We start from the raw sequence: 15,003 nt of genomic DNA on the forward strand, positions 1-15,003 counted from the left end.
CTTATCCTACCCACCTTTTCCAGCAGCAGTGAGTGATAGTGGTGAGAATTGGCAGCAGTAGAACCTCATAAAGGCGAATTTATATCGGCATAAAGGGAATTCCCACCCATTCTGTACAATGGCTTGCATTGTCATGATTTGAAAATGATGAGGAACTTTAATGTGAAGTAATTAATTGGTGTAAAACACTGGCATAAAAATTTTCCATAATAAATAAAGCTTGTATAACAATATTAAAATTTTCTTACAGTGAAAGGTGGCTGGCTACATGGAAAAGAAAAAATATATATACTATTTTGTTGAGATTAATCTGTTAAGATTCATGTTATTCCTCTGTACTGTTAAATTTATTTTAAATACTACTTACATAAACTACCTAGTACACAAACTATTGAGTTAAGACATTTCTTACTTTAATTACAGTACAGTAACGAAAATTACACCTTGGGCATGGTTTTATTTTGTGACAGTATATTGTTAATCTTCAATATTTTTATTTTTATATGCAATTTAATAAAATGAATTCAATCATGATTGAGGATGACTTTTGGAAGTACTATTATGATGAAATTACAGTAAGAAATGACTTATTTCAATAGCCTGTACTAGGAGGTTTATGTTATTAGAATTTAAAATATATATATTTATTTTATTAGATCAACAAAAGTACAGAATAAATAAAGTAGGATGACTTTACCTTATTCCACTATATATGCAGGAGCGCTTTCCCGATTTGCTCGCACCATCAGCTGTATATATTCATCTCAAATTACATTATAAACTTTGTAAAATATAATAACATATCATGCATTTATTTAAAATGTAAAACCTAGTGGTCCTTTTGAATCTAGATCGTTTAAGGCTAGATTCTTGGTACATTTTAGAAATTATAAAAAAGGTAAACTGAGTTACTCTAATGTATCTGATATTAGGACAAATTTAAAAATAATGGAAATTAAAAAATGTAATATAAATACAAATAGTAAGGGATTCGACATTTTAGAAAGATACTATATATATAAACATAAAAATAAATTTAATATAATCATTCTTCACACACAGAATATGAGATGACAATATTTTGAAAGCTGCAGTAGATGGCACCACCATATTCTATTTTGATAGCGATGTATAATTTAATATATTTCAATCAGTATAATAAAGTTCAGTTAAATGGACAACATGCATAATTTCTTTACAAAATTACTTTTATTTGAATTTTTGATTTTTAATTTTAATTTGATTTTATGCCTTCACGTCACATATTTACATATGTAAAAAAAATTTTACAATTTAATTTTTAATGTTAATTTTAATTCATTTTTCATATTTTTAAATTTTGTTTAATTTTTAATTTAACAAATAAAAGTTTAAAATATAAAGATTAAAGGTTTTAAATTTTAAATAAATGTATTATATGTTATTTTACGAAGTTTTTAATGTAATTTTAGATGATATATACTGCAGCTGATGCATACATATGTATATCCTTAGGAAAAATGGCAATTTCTCCTTCGCTCTCCTCCTCGTCTGCTATTTTATTATTTTTATATATAAGTATATATATATATATATATATATATATATATATATATATATATATATATATATATATATATATATATATATATATATATATATATTTAATGAAATATACATCATTAAAACAGTAAATAGATATTTAAATGTTATTGAAATGTTATTGAAATATTACATCACTCCTGTACTGGACAACAAAATTTGCATATTCGTTCATAATAAATTTCAGAATCTTCCAAAAATATCATAAATAAAATAATCATAAATAAACATGTTTTAATGTAATTAAAGAATTTTTTTTAAACTCACACGGGGCAGCCGGCATTCGCCTGGAAGTCGTTATCTCAGCCGCACCTATGAGTCATGGCGGTGACTAAAACCCACCCTAGCTTGGGGTACTTGCAGGCCTTCCCATCGGGGTCTCCCTTGCATCAACGGAACGTTCTGACCTTCCTCTTATGGAGGGTCCGAAAATTCCTCCCCAAGAGGGCTACCCTTCCCGTCCTACTTCTATACAAGGTCCGGGTATGCTCCTCATGCATACCCCCCCCCCCAGTCCAGCGCGCCCTCCACGCATACCTTGAGGTCCCTAATACTTCATTGAACGCCCCGACTTTATCCAAAGCCAAGACGCCCTCAGCAGTAGGGCTGCCTCCTGGCCCTACACGATCCCACATTTCGTTATCCAAAAACGGGGGCAACTTTCCTTTCACACACACAATAAAATGCTTTATAACAAACAGAAGTAAGGTAACCATAGAAAAACATCTAATCCTATACTGTAGGCCATTCGTCAAATAACGAACCTTGTGAGTAACGTTGCCAATGACGTCAGTCCTGTCATTCGGGGCCCCATTCAGCATACTTCTCCATCTTAGTTTTCAGGATGCCTTCTATTTTTCCTGTTTAGCCTCCGGTAACTACCGTTTAGATTATTCTTCAGAGGATGATATGTATGAGTGTGAATGAAGTGTAGTCCTGTACATTCTCAGTTCGACCATACCTGAGATGTGTGGTTAATTGAAACCCAACCACCAAAGAACACCGGTATCCATGATCTAGTATTCAAGTCCGTGTAAAAATAGCTGGCTTTACTAGGACTTGAACGCTGGAACTCTCGACTTCCAAATCTGCTGATTTGGGAAGACGCGTTCATCACTAGACCAACCCGGTGGGTCAATTTGTTTTCAGGATGCCTGTTAGATACTTTTTCCCATTGCAGCCGTCCCTGTAGCATGTACTCTACTGCGTTGTCCGGCGTCAGCCACTTCAGGCCTGACAGCCGCCGACGGCCTGACCATCTGGCACATTCAAAAAAATTGTGTGCTGGGATGTCCAGTGAACTACAGTATACACAGTATGGTGTGTCCCATCGCCTAAATTTGTAAAGATACGTGCGAATTCCACGTGACCCGAGAGGAATTGTGTAACACAGTACGTCGCCTCTCTGTGCTTCCTCCGTAGCCACTGGGCGATGCGTAGTATCAGACGGCGGGTTCACGCACCCTTATCAGAGGCATCCCAAATCCTCTGCCACTCCTGTAGGTGGTCTTTCCTGCATCCCAATGAGTTCTTCAGCACGAAGTTTAACCGGGGAATCCTAATGACTTCGAACGCAACTCCCGACACCGTTCTATGTGCAGCGGTCACCGTGATTGCCGCATCAACTAACTCAAGAATTAAAGCCATCAAACCATTCTTTGTGTAGACAGTTTGCTGACTGGATTCTAGAGCAGCTTGAAGTGGATCCAAATTTTCATTAAAAAAATTAATCTTTTCAGATGAAACTCATTTTTAGCTTCATGGCTTTAAAAACAAGAAAAATTGCCAAATATTTGGGATGATCCCAATCTACAAATGTTTCAACAGTGACCATTACATCTGAAAAAATTACTTTTTGGTGTGAATTGTGGACTGCTGGCATCACTGTGCTATTTTTTTTTTCAAAAATGAGCAAGGAAATGCTGTTAAAAGTAAATAGTGAATGAGCTATGATTCATAATTTTTTGTTTGCAAATTTGGAAAATTTTGATTTGAATGAGATGTGGTTTCAACAGGATGGTGCCACATGCCACACAGCTGCTGGTGGAACAATTCAGTTATTAAATTTGGTGATTTTTCATGAAATGGTAATGTCAATTGGCCACCAAGATCATGTGATTTGACTCTCTTAGACTTTTTCCTCTGGAGTTATGTTAAGTGAAAATCTATAGTAACAAACCACTAACAGTTGATGACTTGAAAAGCAAATATTCGACGTGTTATTAGTGGAATTTATGCGAAAGAGCCACGCAAAATTTTGCTAGATTTATGCGAAAGAGCCACACAAAATTTTGCTAATAGACATGGCTATGTCAAACAAAAGTTGTGGAGGCCATATGAATAATGTTTTTCGAACAGAATGTAATGTTATAAGCTTCAAAATAAAAATAAAAATTTGGTTGCTATTACACATATTTTTTATTTTATTGCAATTGTATTTTTTACACTGAAAATGAAAGATCCATTATTAAGGAAATGCACAGTACAAGATGAAATAACATGTGAAAACAAGTATTAATTTTCTTAATTCATAAATGAAAAATGCCAAAATCTTTATTGATGCAGGTGTAAGCCATATAAAAATTTCTCAGGACTCAATGTGTTAAATTATCATATGAAATTCTTATAAATTTTGATTTCCTTCTCTATTTTAACAATATGTTCCTGGGTAGAATAAGAACTAAACCCCCCCAAGAAGGTTAGTGGCTTGTAAAACTCCAAACTATGATTAATACTCTTCATATTCTTAAAATGTATGACTAAGTAAAAGAAAAAATATTTTGTAAGTTTAGTAAGATCTTTAATTCTTATTAGATTAAAATACACTTTTATTCATTAGATTATTTAAACTTTTGTAATATTAACCAGAATTATATTGTGTAATAAATTTTTTTTTTAAAAAAAACTTCAAAAGGTTTTCAATCATCTTAGAGACATTCTCAGGAACGGCAGCTGCTATTTTCATACTGATGGCAGTTATTTTTAATTATGTAGTCACATTAAGAATATGATAAAAAGATTGGTTGTGATTTGAATGATGACTATTTATTATAAGATGTGTTTATGTTTGTACGAGGTGATGTTCAAGTGTAAGGGCCAGTGAGTTATAAATAGCAATTGGCAACATTGATTGGTTCATGTATGTGCAGTAGCTTTAAGTGGTCTGTTGGCCATTTAACTGCCACATTGCTGACAGTTCATTGTTATTTATCCTTGCAAGACAGTTTGTTAAAATGATATGGTAATAATAATAATAAATCCTCCCAGTTATGAAGTTCGATCAGTGATTAGATTTCTAAATTCAAGAGGACATAATGCTGCTGAAATTCAACGTCAATTATGTGAAACATATAGGCCTACCGCAAAGAGTGAAGGAAAAGTGAGGCAATGGTGCTGTGAGTTTAAGGAAGGCCAGTTAAATATTCATGAAGAACAGAAAAGTGGCAGGCCTAGTGTCTGGACTGATGATCTCATTGAAAGTGTTAATGGAAAAGTGGGAGAAAATGATTGCTTTCTGATTAGAAATCTTTCTATACAATTTCCAGAAATTTTAAGGACAACATTGTAGAGAATCATGACTGATACGTAGGCTATTGTAAACTGTGTGCCTGATGGGTACCGAAAATGTTGACAGGTATTTACAAAGATCACAGAATGACATCTGCACATGCTTTTCTCAATAGTTTTAATCATGAGGGAAACAATTTTTTTCTCATATAATCACTGGTGACAAAACTTAGATTTCATATGTCATTGATGTGATGAAACAACAACCTATGAAGTGGGGAAATTTCACTTCACCTAAACCAAAAAAATTCAAAGCGCAGTCTTGAAGAAAAATCATGGCAACTGTATTCTGGTACCAAAAGGTCGTGGTTTTGATTGATTTCATGGAATCTGGAACATCCATGGGAATGTTGAGATCAGGAATTGGTTGTCATGATAACGCAAATCCACATACAGTTGCACAAAAGAAACAATTCAAAAATTTGGATGAGGTTTTTGATCATCCCCCTTAGATACCTTATCTTGTGCCCAGTGACTACTTTCTATTTCTTCACTTCAAAAATTGGCTTGCATTTCAATGATTTGAGGAAAATGAAGTCAAGAAATCTTGAAATGCTGTTTTAGTTAGTCAATTTATTTATTATTACTTTACTGATAAGAAAAAGAAAACATCTTAACAAACAGTTTAGAAGAAACGATAGTAGGTGTTGGGAAAAGTTGCAAAAATAAAATTACACAGCTCGTTTTTGCCAAAAGAAAATTGGACTTTATTTTTAACAGAATGAAAAACAGAAGTATATAACCATATTCATAAAAACAAAAAAAATGTGTAAATACATTATTACATAATTGTTTTGTTAAAAACAAATGTTTTGTACAAAATCTCCTTATGCGATATTTATATACAACAATCGTTAAGTAAAGTATAGGTAAACTTGTTACCCTAAATATTTCTTTTACTTACAGACAGAATATAATAACAATACAGAGTATAATAATAATATCTTATTATTTAACAGAAGATTACCTTATTATTTAGTAGACGATTACTGTTTTTTGTTAATGAAAAACAATATCCTGATACTCACTGGCACAGAATGTAATCTGGACTATCATAATAGAAAGTTTAACAGACGATTACTATCGGATGAAAAACATTAGTATCTTGATATTCACTTACGCAGGATGTAATCTGGATTATCATAACAGAGAGTTTAACGGACGATTACTGTAGAATGAAAAACATTGACATCTTGATATTCACTTGCACAAAATATAATCTTACAATCGTGGATTTTATATATGTCTACATAAATTCCTTTGAGTTTAATATTTTATCATACAATTATAGAGAAGAAGAATCACAACATAATGTTTAAAGGATTTTTGCCATACAACATAGATTCATAAATATTAAACATAAAGAATGTTCGACGAGTTCACACAACAAAGATTCATAGGTATTATAACATAACAAAAGATACTTTCAGAGTTAATTGAAACATACACTTTTTAACAAGAAAACTTATAAAATATTTAAACGTACGAAACAAAAAATGAAATGTACCTTACAAACGAAATGTTCACAGACAGCTTAACAAATTGTTGAAAAATATGTATAATTTAATGTATGTACTTGTATACTGTATGATGTGCAAATCTTGACTGAACAATATAAGTCTTCAAATGATACATTGAGAATAGACTAGACGAGACGAGAGTGACTGTGATCAGAGAGAGACTGATGCAGAGACTGACTGACTGAATCGGGAATGGAATGGAATGCAAAGTTGGCGGGAGTTTATTACAACCTACTTTATCGCAGAACCTGGACAGAGTCCCTTGCTGCTGGATGATTCTAATCGGGCTTGGTTTTTTAAAAGGGTTATTTTATATCTCGGGTCTAATTTTTCAAGTTTTGTATTATTATTTTAGTGAATTTAAGACGGATTTAATTGCATTCCAATCCGTTGTTGAACCAGCGTTATCGAACCCATTTCATGGGCCGACCGCGGAAGGCTAGGCTTATAAAGCCTGTCCTCCCGACGTAATTCCCCTTCAGACCGTCCACTGAAGGCCTTTCGGTGCTAGCTCTTAATAGGCTAGCAGGAATACGCCACAACGGGGCACTAGCTATAAGGAGGGAGCAATGCGTCCCCTTTTCCGGAGGAGTCGCAATTGCTGGGTTATTTTGTCTTACTGTAAGTTTTTTTTTAAAAAGGAGAGGTTGTGTAGAAGCTCTTCATCCGCTTCTGGTATGGCTGCCCTTCAGGACGCATCTCTGCTGGGCTCAGTTCCGGACTCCAGTCCGTGATGTTGAGACGAGTGGCTGGTCTTCCTTCTTCTTCTCCCTCTTCTTCTTCCGAAGACCTCTTCATTCTTCTTTGGCCTGCACTTTCCAAGAATTTGTAGTAACCGACTGACTGAATCTAGTGGGGAGCCGGCTTATATAGTGTAGATGGAGCCGAGTGAATCATTAGCAGCTGAGTGAATCATCAGGAGCAACATGTTTATGTATTTTTATTTATTATTATTATTTTTTTTTAAACATTTATAAACATGAAATAATAGGGAATTAAATCTTAATAAATAATCAATACAAAAGGCATCATTCGAAAAATCAGCTGAGCATATATAAATATGTATGTTGAATGGAACGCATAAATTTCAGAGTATGAAAAATGTCTTATTTATAATTGAAATATTAATTATATCGAAATATTGTTAAATTTTAGATGAAAATAAGTCAAATACCAAACAAGCTGAATTAACTTATAACTGCTTTACGCATTGGCGTAAACAGTAGGTATGTTATATTTCATTTACTTTGTTCATTAAAGTAGTAATGATGCATAATACATATAAAGTATTAGACATTTAGTATAAAATGACAAAATCCAGCTGTTCTTTTTTGTTTGAATTCATTTAAAAAGCAAATAAAATAGATAACACAGAGCAATAAAATAAAAGAGGATTTGGTATATCCTTTTGAAACAAGTAGAGCATTAATAAATTACATTCTATAATAAAACAATAGATTAAGCAATCTTATTTATTAGGTGGATACGTACATTTAATAAATTACTTATTTATATTTCTCTTCAAATTTAATTTATTGCTTAAATAGAATAACCATTATTTTTAATTTAATTTGTTATTTTTCTTAAATTTAGTATATTCTTTGCTCTTTATTTAGTCTAAATTTAGATTGTCATGTAATTTGGGATTTATATTTTTTATATTGTCCCATTGGGTGTATTAATAATACAGAAAATATGCCCATTCCACATGTTTACAGTGAAACCAATAGTGTTGGAATGGGAGTGGAGAGGGGTTGAAAACTTGTTCTTACTACAGATTTTAAAATGAATGTGAAAATTTGTATATCTCATTTATAAATGAGAAATAGATAATTAATTTTTTTTTTGTATAATTCTTTAGAAATTTTTTTCACAACTAATCAAAAATACTTTTTTGAAATATAGATGTATATTGGTTGGTAGTAATGTAATTTAAACTGTAGTTTTAATTGTTATTGTAATAAGATCTTGATTTCAGAATATATTGTGTATATTTGACCATTTTTTTCTATTTAAAATACAGAATTATTTTTAATAACTTTTCTTTTTTCCAGATAAATACTAACTTTTCAACAAACTTCATTGGCTCATTCCATCTTCAACCATACCTTACGCATCATATTTTTCATTTTAGTACATTTTAAGAATGAATACTACTCTCTCTTACAAAAGCAATTCATTTTTCATATAAGTGAATCTAAATTTAATAAAATATGAGTAACTTCCTTGTACATGTGTAATAAATTATTTATTTGATTTGTTAAAAATTTTCCTGAAAACTCATAGATGATATTGTGTTATTTTAATTAAATGTAGTGATTTGAAGTAATTATTATGATCACTAAATCCTAGTAGCTTTAAATCTTAATCTGTGACAAATTTTATTAAGAATTATTTTATAATCTGAATAATGAATATTTATTAATAATAAATACATAATTATTTATTTTAATGTTGTAGTTTTATAATTGAATAATTTTTATTGTGACAACTGTGATTAATTTAAAAAATTCATTTTATGTACGATGACTGTGGAGTTAAGAAAATAATTTTACCTTAAGATTGTAACTGATGAAGTGCATCTAAACTTTAGGTTTTATTTACTAAACTTTCTTTTAAAATATGTGTAATTTTTTTTAAAATTAGATTTAGTAATTAAAAATTCATATTTTGAAATTAAGGTAATCATAATCAGAATTATTTTTTCAAAAATAAATTTCTAAACACTTATATTTTAATTACAGCATTGAAAATTGCTGTCAGAAACTTTTTTTCCAGTTCATTATGATGCTCCCTTTCCGTTATTCCCATTTTTACTTGAATAACTCTACTGATTTGTAAAGGTACAAATCAACGATAACTTTGTTTTTTGTTTTGCTTATCTGATGGTAACTTTTTATTAGGTTAACAATCTTGAACTAATACTACTGCTCAGAAAATATTGACTGCCGAGTTTTTGCAAAAATCAAACAACTGACATTATAATTTATAATTATCTAATTTTTTGTGTGGATGAGACAGTTAGTAATGAAGTTGAAAATCTAATCCACGCTAAAACAGTATAGTGGTTTGTAACATTGAACTTAAACCACTGTTGTTATTTTTTGTAATGGTAGACAAAATAAATAGTTTGCTGTCGTTTCAACTATTATTAAAAAATTTGTTCAGATAAAATCAAATTAACAAAGTAATATACAGATTTTTACTCTGATTAATAAGACAATTAAATATTTAGTAATCATAATTGGCTGCAGAAATATGTGGAATTTAATATTTGTTATGATTATTAGTTACCATGGGTCATTAAATAATTGACTGCAATTTTTTTGTTTTTGTTGATAATGAATACATTTTAAACTGCCTGTCCAGTTTCTTGGTTTTCATTCTTGATTTTGAGAAAATATATTTTTTTTCTTTTATAAGTCTCAAAGTATTAACATTTTTTTTGTGCTTTTAAGCTGCCTTGAATTTTTTATACTACCATAAGTTGTTATAGTGGACCCCTGAGTTAGACGTAATACAAAAGAATTCAAATAAACTCAGTGTTCAAAATTTTCTGAATTTAATTTTAGATCTAAGCCAGTACTTTTAAATTCAATTATATATAACTATTTAAGTACTATTATACTATTTAAGTACTGCAACTTAGGAAAAGTATTTATACTTATGTTCCTAAATCCTCTGATGTTAAAAAGAATTACAACATTTTTATTTTAAAAACACTAAATAAATAATATTCAGATAAATTATTTAATTTGACATAAAAAATTCCAGTACTTTACAGACAAGTTAAGTTTTATAAAACCACAACTTATGACTTAACAGATACTAGAAGAAATTTTCACGTTGTAGCGATGTTATAAATGTACAAGTGTAGGTTAAGATTGTGGAAATATTTTTATTAATAGAAACAGTTTTTTTGTTTAATGTAATCTGCAGAGAACATGTTACTAGGTTGAACAATTTGAATATGATATGAATATGCATTGCATACATACATATACATATATATATATATATTTTTTTTTTTTTTTTGACAATTCCCTCAACTAAAATTCTTATGGTAAACAAGATGTCCAAACTTGCATGGTGTTGTAAATTTGATAAATTACTTTTATATGTAATTTATTGTGTAGAATTGTTGCACACTCTTTTGAAAAACCCATTACTATAACTCAGATTAAACTTTGAAGGAAAGTGATGACATAATTCTTTAATGTTTGTGTTGATTGCTGTACCAACTCTGACTGTAAATTTAAGAGTCTATAATCTTTGTAACTGATATAATGAAGTTTTTATTAATTTTTTATACCAGTCAGATAAGAGTAAAGAAGATGACTTCTTATTTTAGAATATTATGTTTGTACAATTAATAAAATATTTTTTTAGTACTCTTAATTAAGTTCTATTCTTTTAAGTTATCAAAATGAGTTTCGTGTGATATAAACCTTTAAAAATTTGTAATATCCATTAAGTAATTAAATTACATATATATTGTTTCATGTGCAGCTTCATTAAGTTTTACGTGGTAATTATATATATTTTAACTCTTAGCTATTGCTATACAGAGAAAGTGTATATACATCATTCCAAGTTTTTGATATTAGGGATTTTGCAAATGTAAATGCTACCTGGCCCTTTATCATCTCTTCATATCTAGTTTATCATCTTTTTTGGTAGTACAATTTGAACATTTTGTTAACTCTACTCTCAAATTGAACAGTTATAACAATTATATTGTAAAATAAAATTATATTACATTTTTCTGGCTGGTTTTAATACATCAGCCACCTTTTTTTAATTACCATTTTGACTTTCAAGTAAAGGTAGGATATATACATTATTTTTGTTCTAAATCATGTTTGACAAGCAAGATAGTCATAGCAAGATAGCCTTGATGAATAGAAAAGTATTGCTTAAAAAATGTATATTTAATTATCATTTACCTCCAAATATCTATTTGAAAATATTTGATACATCTATTTGATATATATTTGAAAATATCTATCTTGTTAAACGTAAAATGATATGAATATGCCTAGGAAAGAGGATGATACTCTTTTTTAATAAATTCTACCAGATGCAGAAGGTTATTTATACCATCATGCACCTATTTAGCAAGACACAATTATGAATATATAATGATCAGTTTTATGTAGCTGTACCTTTTTTGACCCACCATTTATTTTCATCAAAATTATTTATATTTAAAATACTAAAATACAAGACAGAAACAGTAAACAGAAGATAACATCACTTTTGTGTAATTACACTCAAAATTAAAAAAAATATATATATATATCAATTATAATTAATTAAGTGGAAAAATGCATACAAATTAAAGAATTCTGTTTTAAATTTTTTCATTATTCGTTGGATATAATAATTCCGAAGTAATATTTTGTCCACTCTTTAAGTAAGAGTTTTGTGCCTCATGAAACCGATTAAAATCTATATTCCTACTAATGAACCAGACTTTAAGATGTCAAATTTTTTTTAATGATTTCTTGTACAGTATTGTTACATAAAGATAGTAGATGGGATTTTTGTTCGTCTGTTCATAACTTAAAAAACAAATTATCTAAATTGAATGAAGAAAATCATATATTTTGGAATTGCCCAAAATTCAAATTCTTTGGTTTTTGGACATTTTTTGTCAAGTCGATTACAATCAAAAGGGAAGGTCCACAACTAGATGTTATGATAGTCCTAAATCCAAAATTCTAACATTCTACAGCAAATCATTTTAGAGTTATGCAAGACACATATGTACGTACTAACGTACAGACATCACACCGAAACTAGTCAAAATGGACATTTCCATTGAAATCTAAAAACCAAAACTTTTCGCAATTACAATACTTCCTTTACTTCATACAAATGAGTAAAAAGAAAATAAATAAATATCTGGTATATCTTCTTATAATTTTATAAATGACCAAAAAATATCTAATTTTAATTGAAAATTAACATTTTTTCTGACCTTTTCAATTGTAAACTTTGTTTTACAGATTATGCTAAAAAAATGCTGAGGTTAAAGTAAATGTAAAAAACTATAAATAATAAAAGAACTCCAGGAAATCAATTTTTAGAGATGTATTACATTCCATTTCTATGTATTGTAATTCATTCCATTGCATCACTCTGAATTAATAAGTTTATCTAACAATTTTATCTTTTGACACTTATTGGTCGAGTGGAACAGTCCTTCTTTAATTTTTCCTTTGTTATGTTAGGAAATTTAAGCCTTATATACAAGAAATCACAACTGTCTATCTTCATTGCTTTTACAGAATTTTTAATTAATCCCAACTTGTGAATGAGTAGCAATTTTTTTTTTAAACAGGGTCTCATAAGCAATATTATTTTTGTCCAAATTTTACTATCTCAAATATAATGTCGATCCCTGAGCTTAGCTTCTTAAAATAAAACAATAGTGCTGTTGTAGTGCACACATAACAAGAGATTACTTTTAAATCTCAGTACGCATTTTACATATGAATCATATAGTTACAATAATAACTTGATCTACTTTAAGTAATTTTCCAATAAAAGCAAGAAACTGTTACAAATATCTCTTAGGATTACAATTACAACTTTGACATAAAATGAATAATTCAATTCTTTTTTCATTAAGAAAAAACGATTTTTTCTTAACCCAGGTTTGAATCCCATTCAGGCATGGCATTTTCACATGCTACAAATCATTTATCTCATCATCAGAAGTAATACTTAATGTGGTCCTGGAAGTTAAAAAAAAAGAAGAATTCATATGCACTTTTGTTCAAAATCTGTTATATGCCCACAACACTTCTGTTAGTTAGTTCTTAGATGGCGCCACTGAAACGCTATATTGAAATAATAAAATAAATAAATAAGATAAGAAAAGGTAAGATTTAGAACAATTTGGATAAAGCAACTTCTGGAGTAAACATAACTATGAAGTAGCCAAGTATTTGAACTAATGACAATTTTAAATGAAGAAAATTATGTGACAAAATTATATCTTTTTTTTTAATAAGACTACTTTTGGAATTAACTTTCATATAATTTCATTAATTTATTTTTTTAACAACCACTTTCATGATATTGTATGTTTCTTTCATACTTATAAGTAACTACATAGTATTCAGGAATACTTGTTACTATTATAAGCAGAACTGTTTTTAAACTCTAATTGGACAAATCTACAAAAAGTTGCCACTTGTCAGGTTAATGACAAGTGATTATTAGTGTGATAGTTAGGGGAGGGTCTTGCAATCCCAGTAATTTTTTTCTTGTTTTATAGCTGAAGTACCTACTGGATAAAGCTTAATCCCCATTAAAATACAAAAAAAAGTTCAAAGGATTCAACAAAATAGTCTTGTAATTGATGCTTCTGTAGTGTGGTAATTCTTGCTTATGTGAAATCAAAATTTCTTTGGTACTGAAGTACATTAAAGCTTACTTTGCAGATAAAAGAGAGAAATAAAAGATTTTAAAAACACACCTATTCATTTAAGATTTAATTATGCAACTAAAAATGAATTAGCTGATTGTTGAAAAAGAAATCAAATGGCTAATGCTTCTGGTAATAATTTTAAACTCAATTTTATCATGGGTTCATCACATTTATTCTTTTTACAAGCAACATTTTTGGATGTACCAAAGGTACATCCAAAAATATTTCTCATCCAATAATAATAATTTCTCATCCAACCTTTGGTTGGATGAGAAATATTTTTTGAAAGATGTTTTTCCTAACCACATATTTAACATGAGACCATTCATAAAACCACTGATGTAAATAATTATTAAAATATCTTTTACCTCACTGTTTTGTTAAGTGTAATTTTTTTATAGAAATTTAAATAACTTATTGTACTGAAGTTTGAAGAAGGTTTGAAAAATAATAAAAACTGCTTTTTACGGTAATAAAACATTTGTAAATAGAAACATACATTGGCTAACATAAAATATTAACCATATTATATAAATATTAATCATATTTATTGGACTCAACTAAGCTCTAGCACCTGGTATACCTTAAAAGTTTTGATTTTTTAAAGGGGCTCTGTCATATGTTGTTAGTTTCTTACGCGGGAACATAGTAATAATTTTAAATTGATGGTATATTAATATTTTTTTGAGACTAGGGAAGAAAAAACTGCTTGAAGGGCTGCAAATGAAGTAAATTTGCAGTCGTAAATTTGCAGTCAGCTGATTGTTAATGTACAAAACAATTTTTTTTAATGCGCAACAGTTCGTAAGAAATTAACCGAATTCTGCAAGAAGTTTCTTTATACAATTATAAAACAATATAGAATATGTTTAATATAAATAAAATTAAAAATAA

The sequence above is a fragment of the Lycorma delicatula genome, chromosome 3 (genome assembly GCF_047948215.1).
Source record: "Lycorma delicatula isolate Av1 chromosome 3, ASM4794821v1, whole genome shotgun sequence".
In the NCBI taxonomy this organism is placed as follows: Eukaryota; Metazoa; Arthropoda; class Insecta; order Hemiptera; family Fulgoridae; genus Lycorma; species Lycorma delicatula.